Consider the following 9,103-nt stretch of genomic DNA (forward strand, 5'->3'; position numbering starts at 1 on the left):
GGTCCTGCGTGGCCTGGACAGGTGCAATGTGATGGCCGTGCCGTGGCCCAGGGCCAGTAAAGGGCCCAAGCACGCTCGCCCAAGAAAGTCTTCCCTCCTCCTTCCTTCCTTCCTTCCTTCCTTCCTTCCTTCCTTCCTTCCTTCCTTGTGCCTATCTTGGTACGCTTACCGGGTTTCAATATGTCACTATACAAACTTGCTCGGACCCGCCTCTAGTGCTAGCCTTCCTTTGTATAACATTGTAAGTTTGTGCTATAGCATTCATTTCTTCGCCCTTGCGGGTCTTCTCATTCATGTCGGTATATTACAAGTAATCGTTGATTAAACACAAATTCCATGTTCCCTGTCGTATTATTCACGACTGTACAGCTCTCACGGTTTGAATTGCGGCAGTGGGAGCGCGTGACCACACGCACAAGGAGCGCCGCCCGTGGGCGCCGGTGGAAGCAGGCTGTTGCATTGTTGTATAGCGTGAGGGCCAGACTAGCTATACTGTTCTAGCCACACGCCCTAGCCAGGACTGTTCTTGGCATATGATGACTGCCTCCGGGCGCCACTGAGCTGTTCTGTGGTTCACAGTAGCGCCAGCGGAGTGCTGCGAACCTGGCATGCTGCAATGACGGTGCGCACAGCCGAGTCACTTCGGTTAGTACTTCGGTCACCATATGAAAGCGCGCCAAGACTGCAGCGAACCGCTGGCGCTACGGTGACAACAGAACAGCTCATTGGTGAGAGGTAACAGTAATCACTCGTCAACAACACTCTCGCCCTCGCGATACACCACAATGCAACAGCCTGTTTCCACGGGCGGCGCTCCCACGGTCACATTTCAATCCGTGAGTACCGTATACTTTTACGTCGGAGATAGGTCACAGCTGGAACCCGCATTTTTCACGGTGCCACATGAAAATTGCAGATTTTTGCTTCTGAAGTGTGAATGTGCTTTACAGGGGCTATGACACCCAATTTTAATTCTTTCATAATCTATGTGGGTTAATCATTGTGCGTTCACAAACAAGCTGGCGAAATTTCAGCGTACTGGTTCAATATTTTCTAAACACACGACTGGCCCGAGAGTCGGGCAACATTAACGCACTCACGAGCTGGGACGTAACTACAACGTAACAAGCCCCTTGCTGTGCGAGCGTCTGCGTTCCGTCGAACGATCCGTTTCGTGGTCAGCTGCGCGTGCAGTCGAGCCACTTAAGCTTGTTTTCAGCTTGGCATTGAAATTGAACGATTTGCAGCGGCCTGAAACTTTGGTTAGAAGACGACGGCTCCGCTCCATGCAGCCAATGACGTCACACACACCATGGCAAAATGGCGCTCGGTAGCAGTGGCCGGCGTTTATAGCCGGCGACTTCTAGGGCTTATTTTGCACTTAGATATTTTCTACAGTTCATTTTAATATGGCGTGTAGGCACAGTAGACCTTCTACTTTTATTTTTCGCTGAAAACAGCGAATTGTTGAGTAGCCGTGTCATGGCCGAGCCTGTTCATGACACGGCGCACATGACGCCCATGATAATGTTGGGTTGCTTGTTTCCTTGTGGTGACCCAAAGCGAATTGATCTGTATAACTTCAAGTTGTCTCATGGGATTAACCACCACGTAGGTTCAGTACGTTAACAAATTGGCTCTAAGTCGAACCATGTAAGCGCCAGTCCGTAAGCATGCACAAGGGTGTACTGTGGTAATGAACATAGCGTGCGCAGGGGGTGGGGGGGGGGCAAAGACTGCCCCATACATTGGCTTATTCGGGCGGGGGGGGGCGCTGCGATGAACCTTCGCCCCCCCCCCCCTCTTCTGATGAGGAATCCTGCGCACGCCTGTGGTGGTGAACATATGTCCGCAGTAATGACGATAAGGATGAATTTGCTCTTCACGTACTGGAAGGCTTGTTGGTTGGTCATATATATGGCAGCGCACGTCGAAAACATGTACGACACAGAATATAAGAAAAGACCAAATAAGTGCTTATGTTCGTATATGTTTGTTCTTTGTCGTTTTCGTTTGTGATGTGCGCCGCCATGAGCTATGACGAGTCTTCATTCAAGGGTTCTCGGCGTTGATTTTCGTCGACACATGGATGCTACCTGTTTTGTTTTTCTTTTGTCAGGTGTGCGACGACCCCTTCTACGAAAAGCAGATGACGGCCATCGAGGCAGGTCATTTCTTCAATTACACCTCTTCAAGGAATATGAGCGCACTTTCGTCTTCGACACCCTCAGCAGCATCACGCAAAAGGTATAGGACTCGCACGTGTACATTTTTCGCGTACGCATCACAAACGTCGCAAAATTGAAAAGGGAGCGAGGCTGCCGTTGTATGTACTTCATTAGCCCAGGGCAATATACTAAACAATGCATTCCCGACGGCACGTGCAGCATTAATTAAATACATTTCGCCTTCACTTAAAAGAGCTAATAACACAAATTTTAATATTTTTTTATTGTCGCTCCAAATGAAAACACGTGTCGAAAATTCTAAACAGAGTACCGCGGTGCCTGGGAATGCATTGAATAATGAAGGGACTAGGGGGCAGCGCTAGAACGTATACAAAGGACGAGGTGAAGACAGGGCATGTCCTGTATTCATTTCGTCGTTTGTATTCGTCCTAGCGCTGCCCCCTTGTCCCTTCATTATAAACCCAAACCAACTCGCCCACCTATATGTGATTGTGCAAAGCATTGAATATATATTTAATGCCGCACCTTTAAAAAATGTTTTGGTTTCAACATCGAGGGAGCGGTTTCAGTGATGTGTAAATACAGTCCGACGTCGCGGGGAGACGGCAACTCGCGGCGTACTAGAAGCACCACTTGTCATCCATAGGCGTGCGAAGGGTTCTCTATTCCCGAAATTTTTTATAGAGGGATATGTTTTACCAAAAATAAAAAAAAATGAAAATAGTTGTTTTTCTAAAATAGTAAAGGCTTCCAGCAGGTGCCCCCCTCCCGAAATAAATTCCTGGCTACGGGCCTGCGTAAACAGCTTCGATGTTAAAATATGCTACATCTATCCTCATTTCTCGAATGTACGTCGCCAAGAGCAAACTGACTTTATTTATAGTTTATTATATGTCTAGATTATTTATAGGGGAGCGAAGCAGAAGGATGAAGAGGAGAACGAATAGAGAGAGCGCCGGCCTCATCACCGCCGCCGCGCATGCGCTGACTGCACTCCTGTAAAAGGTCCATTGTAGAGGAACTAGGGCGTTTCCTCCTTTGGCCAACTGAAGTCAGACGCGGTCGCATTATGAATGATAAACAATTTTCAAAAAAAAAAAAAAACATTACGATAAATGAAAGCTACTTTTTTTATTTCAAGATAAATTGCGTCACTGCGGACTAGTGCTGTTTCCTACCTAGTTCCGTCGTCGTCGTCGTAGTAGTAGTAGTAGTAGTAGTAGTAGTAGTAGTAGTAGTAGTAGTAGTAGTAGTAGTAGTAGTAGTAGCAGCAGTAGTAGTACTGGTAGTAGTAGTAGTAGCAGTAGTAGTAGTAGTAGTAGCAGGGGCGTAGACAGAATTTTTTTTCGGGGGGGGGGGGGGCACCTCCTCGATCTGAATGGGGGCCGGGCCGGGAAGTGTGGTCTAGTGTCATTTTGTGCTCTGTATCCCATGGGAGGAAAACATTTCGGGGGGGGGGGGGGGGCACGGGCCCGGTGTGCCCCCCCCTGGCTACGCCACTGAGTAGTAGTAGTAGTAGGAGGAGGAGGAGGAGGAGGAGGAGGAGGCGTCACGCAGGTCTGACAGTGGGCGGAGTCAAGTAAAACGAAATGACGATGCACGTGACTTCACTAGCCAATCGCACACACTCGCGCGCTTACATCTTCATGATTTTTTTTATTTTGCTTATATATGGTGTTGCACAAGTGTAAAATTACCCCTCGCATCCTCTTCACCGAAACACGACGGCCGCCACACCTTACGGTCGTTATGCTCATGCGCGATGTGCAGGTGGTGTTGGCTCACCGCGCGTATCGCGGCCTGAGCTTCGCGCTCTTCGACATCGACTACGAAGACATGTTCAACGAGTGTCCGGGCAACATGTTCGGGGCCTTCGACCGGGTGGCCGCCGTACGATGGCTCACTGACCGTTTCAAGGACATCCGGGAAGGCAAAGTCGCCGCGGACATGTGGGCGATGACCTCGTGACGGTGGCACATCAACGCGACTGTCGGCCACGTCAAATGGCGACGGGCGTGCAGCCATTCTAATTTCTATTTCTTTCACAAATTTAACAGAAGCACAGATTCGTTAATTCGATAATACCGGAGTATTTTGCGTTTCTTTACCTCCCGCGCACTGCTTAAGTTCGCTGTAGAGTTACTAGACAGTTAGTTCAGCGGAATAGCGGGTTTAGCGGAATAGCGGGATCGAAATGCGCATGCGCAGTACGCTAAACGACCCGTAGCGTTTACCGTACGCACGCTATTTTTCAGCCTTAGCGTTACCGTGTTTGCGTGGTTAACGTAGTGTACGGAAAACATGGCGGCGGTTTTGGATGCCCGCTTCGAACTGAATTTAGCGTTGATGTGGACGGATCCACTTCTTTCGTAGCAAACGACTGTGCGAAATGGCTGCGCTTGCCTTCAGGTAGCTTCGACGACAGAGTATTACGGATAACTTAGCGTAGTTTTTGAGATCGCTTCCCATTTCGAACGTCCCTAGGCCTAACTAGAGTATCGGTGTAAGCAAGTCTGCAACATAAAAATTTTCGCTTTCGGTGCGTAGTTCATATTTATTTACTTTTATTGTTACTAAAAAATAGTAATATTGCTGCGTGCGGGGATCCAGGCGAGCATTCTAGGTTTTGCTATTTTCACTTTTTTTAACGCACTCACCCTTTGCTAGGTGGCGCCACCGTCCCAGTCCGCAACGAACGTTTGCGGCAAGGTACACCGGTATCCCCTTAACCCCCGCTATCACGCTAATCTATAACTGTCTACTGTTTTAACGCGATAGCGTTAAAGAGCTCGTATCGCAGAAATTCCGCCGTCGGCGTCGGCGCCGTTGGTTGTGAGCGAAAAATCATCATCTTGTCCGTGACCGAACAATAGAAAAAGCTGCAAATAAGTAATAAAACTATTGGGTCCGGGTGAGAATCGAACCCAGGCCGTCTGCGTGGCAAGCAGGTGTTCTACCACACAGCCACGCCTCTGCTTGGAGCTGCACTGAAAGTAACTTTGATGATTCCGAAAAATACGCGTCTTGTACACAAGTGTCACAGTACGAGATGTAATATCGCAGTAATATTGCCTGGTACAAGCGTACATTGCCATCGCGCGTCACACCATGTCATTATCATAACGAACGACTTTGTGTTAAAGACAGCCACCCATTACAGAAGGCACATTACTGCGCGTATTCCTTTAAGACCACGTAGTGGGTGCATCGCAACTTCGAAAAAGTTTCTCGCGCATAATTGCCCCTGGTTTAAAGCATGCTACCCATTACATTAGGCACACACCTTAGTGCGTGCATTCTGTTAAACACTCGTAGTGTTCGAAGTGCGCACTAGGGGCAGGATATCCCTATCGCGTTCAACTCTTAAAGGCGAAGCTTAAGCGTCCCCCCAATTTTTTTTAGGTAGCAGAGTTGCGCGTAGGTCCGGCTAGCAACCACAGCGATGTGGCGAAGCCGCACTCCGATTTTGCAGGCGACATGCCTACCGTGTCGCCGATCGACATGCATGGCGTGTGTAGCGCAGGGGTGTCAAACACGCGGCCAGCAAACCTCTCGCTTGAGGCCCGCACATGGCTGTCTTCGTCCCACGTATTTTTTTTGTGTTTTGGGTCATTCCACGCCAAACGTCCCAGACATTGCGCTCGACCCTCTCCAATTGTATCGTAAAAAATTGTGGACGTTCATATCAGTGCACTATTTGTCCTCGGAAAGTATTTTTTGTAAAAAAAATTTTTCTTGTCTGTAACAGTGATTTGAATTTTGCCGTAGTGGGTGAAACATAGGTTGCGAAAAATACTCTAAAAAATACAATACTTTACGGAACGCCTTAAATATCTGCTGCTTACTTGAAAAGGAATGGCACTATCTTATTATCGTCCATTGACGACCACTACTTTGTCTCACGATGTGCATTGTGGTGAAGCAATGCTGCAATTCTGCGCCCATTTTGATTATTTTTTAAAACTTCTACGAATATTACAGACAAAATAAGACTATATCACATGGCTGGATAGTTGGCAGTAAGCGTGTCAAAAAAGTATTGAAGTCGATGACCGAGTAGCTTCGAAGTGGAAGGGGCGCAAACATTGAAAATGTGTGAAATGCTCCACTTTCAGACACATGTAGAGTGGTGATGCAGTCCAAGTAAAAATGCACGCTTGGTGTCGTTGGGAAGAGTAAACAAAGGAGATTTATTTGTGAAAGTTTCATCGGAGTGTTTTTTTTTTTTTTTTTTGGCGAGAAACAAAAATTATGTTGAGCGTTCGCGGCGTGCTTGGGCGCGGGCCCGTAAGTCCGCTTCACTGCGCCGCCACTGTTCCTTGGGGCAACGGAAGTATGCAGCGCCCACGCGGGTGGCACGATCGTGTGCTGCTGTGAGTTTTCACGTTGCTGAAAACTTGCAAACAGTGTATATGGCTGGCAGAATGTTTCGGAAGGGCACTAAAGGCTGCCGGTTAGTAGTCGGAGCAGAGCACAATTTCATTGCCACGTCACTGCATGCACATGTGCGACAGGCGTAGAGCTTGGGTTGTGTTTTCGATCTCTGCGGAGGTTGCAGTTCTTACTTCCGTTGCAGACGTATGGTCTTCGCCACTTGAAATGCCTGTGTTGCTGAATAGGTGGTGAGCCCGGCATTAAGAGTGGTCAGTGATGATGGCACGAAAAGGTGAAACGTGCGCGTACCTTTGACTGAGATTGTAGACTCAAACATTGCTGAGAGCTCAACTTAGACGCTGCATGCGATGCTTTCATCTTAGTAATCGCCTTGCGATTACTAAGCGAAGGAGATAGACATTTAAAAGGACGAAGCCGCCTTAAAGGCGGCTTCGTCCTTTTGTATATATATTTATCGCTTTCGGTTTCCATTGTACAGGCTCTCCGTCTAAAATATGACACGATAGCAGTGTCACGGCCGCTGGATAAAAAGCGCTCCAGCGGCCGTGGCAGTATACTCACCATTCGCAATGTTTATCTTACGCGCTGCCAAGGGATGCGGCCGAAAGACGAACCTTCGAGTGCCGCGTGCTCGCTCGGCGACGCGATCACCGGAGCAAAGTTCACCTCTGTCGAAGATCCGAGCGTAAGAATACGTACCACCATTCGGCTCCGAGGCACGAAAGGCGCGAGTCACGTTCAAGCTAGCTGCCCATAAAAAGGAATTATAAGTGTATTCCCGGTGCCTGTTAGCCACTTTTATTATATAATAATATATTTTAAACGAACCATCACTCGTTTTCCCTGACACTTCGTCGGCGGCACTGCGGAAAGCCGAAGAATGCGTGTCGAAACGTGAAAACTCACAGCAGCACACGATCGTGCCACCCGCGTGGGCGCTGCATACTTCCGTTGCCCCAAGGAACAGTGGCGGCGCAGTGAAGCGGACTTACGGGCCCGCGCCCAGGCACGCCGCGAACGCTCAACATAAATTTTTGTTTCTCGCCCAAAAAAAAAACACTCCGATGAAACTTTCACAAATAAATCTCCTTTGTTTACTCTTCCCAACGACACCAAGCGTGCATTTTTACTTGGACTGCATCACCACTCTACATGTGTCTGAAAGTGGAGCATTTCACACATTTTTCAATGTTTGCGCCCCTTCCACTTCGAAGCTACTCGGTCATCGACTTCAATACTTTTTTGACACGCTTACTGCCAACTATCCAGCCATGTGATATAGTCTTATTTTGTCTGTAATATTCGTAGAAGTTTTAAAAAATAATCAAAATGGGCGCAGAATTGCAGCATTGCTTCACCACAATGCACATCGTGAGACAAAGTAGTGGTCGTCAATGGACGATAATAAGATAGTGCCATTCCTTTTCAAGTAAGCAGCAGATATTTAAGGCGTTCCGTAAAGTATTGTATTTTTTAGAGTATTTTTTCGCAACCTATGTTTCACCCACTACGGCAAAATTCAAATCACTGTAACAGACAAGAAAAAAAATTTTTTTTTCACAAAATACTTTCCGAGGGCAAATAGTGCACTGATATGAACGTCCACAATTTTTTACAATACAATTGGAGAGGGTCGATCGCAATGTCAGGGACGTTTGGCGTGGAATGACCCTTTTATTAATAGATATGTTCGTGAGCTACACAGGCATGACTGGCCTAAAGCATTGTTTTCATGAGACACCTGAAACATAACCGTAAAAGCAAAACTATATTTCAGAATCTGCATCCAGATTTCAGTCATTTTGACGATCGGTAAGGATATGTTGTTGGAATCCTGGCGCCAGATTTCCTTCAGAAAGGACCCGTATATGAGATATGGGAAAGGTTTTCTTTCAAATGGTAACGTTTGCTGACAATTTGTACGAACTGCAGTCGAACGTCGGGAAAATAAGCCTTCGTCACCTCTGTGTGCAGCATCCCAAGAAACACGCTAAGTACGATATTGAAACGCAAGGCCGCTATTAGGGCCACAGCGGACTAGACGCTTCCGGCGCCCGACGAGTACGCGCACCCGAGTGTGAAGATTTTCAGGCGCTTACATCTATACCGTATGTTCTCGTGTATAACCTGCCCTACATATAGTCTCGCATCCCCAACTACAATCCGCCGAAATATACAATGAAAAAAAAAAAACCTACGTATTGCCGTGATTCTTAGATTATAGTGAGCAGTGCCGTGAAGCCAAATCGCTCATCAAAATTCGCATTGTAAACACAATAATTCTATTAAAAGTTGTATATTGAATTAACCGATATCGAACTAATTCCCGTTTTTCTTTGTTTTTTTTTTTTTGCGAGTTCAATATATGCGGGTTCGACTGTATTAGCACTACTACCTGTTATTGTGTAACTGAAAATCGTATTATATAAAATTATTGGAAAACTATTAAAGGGAACATCGGAGCCGGCCGGCGGCTGCAGCGAGTTGTCGGGAAGCGAACCGTTCACACAACGAAAGAG

This window comes from Rhipicephalus sanguineus, chromosome 7 (assembly GCF_013339695.2).
Source record: "Rhipicephalus sanguineus isolate Rsan-2018 chromosome 7, BIME_Rsan_1.4, whole genome shotgun sequence".
In the NCBI taxonomy this organism is placed as follows: domain Eukaryota; kingdom Metazoa; phylum Arthropoda; class Arachnida; order Ixodida; family Ixodidae; genus Rhipicephalus; species Rhipicephalus sanguineus.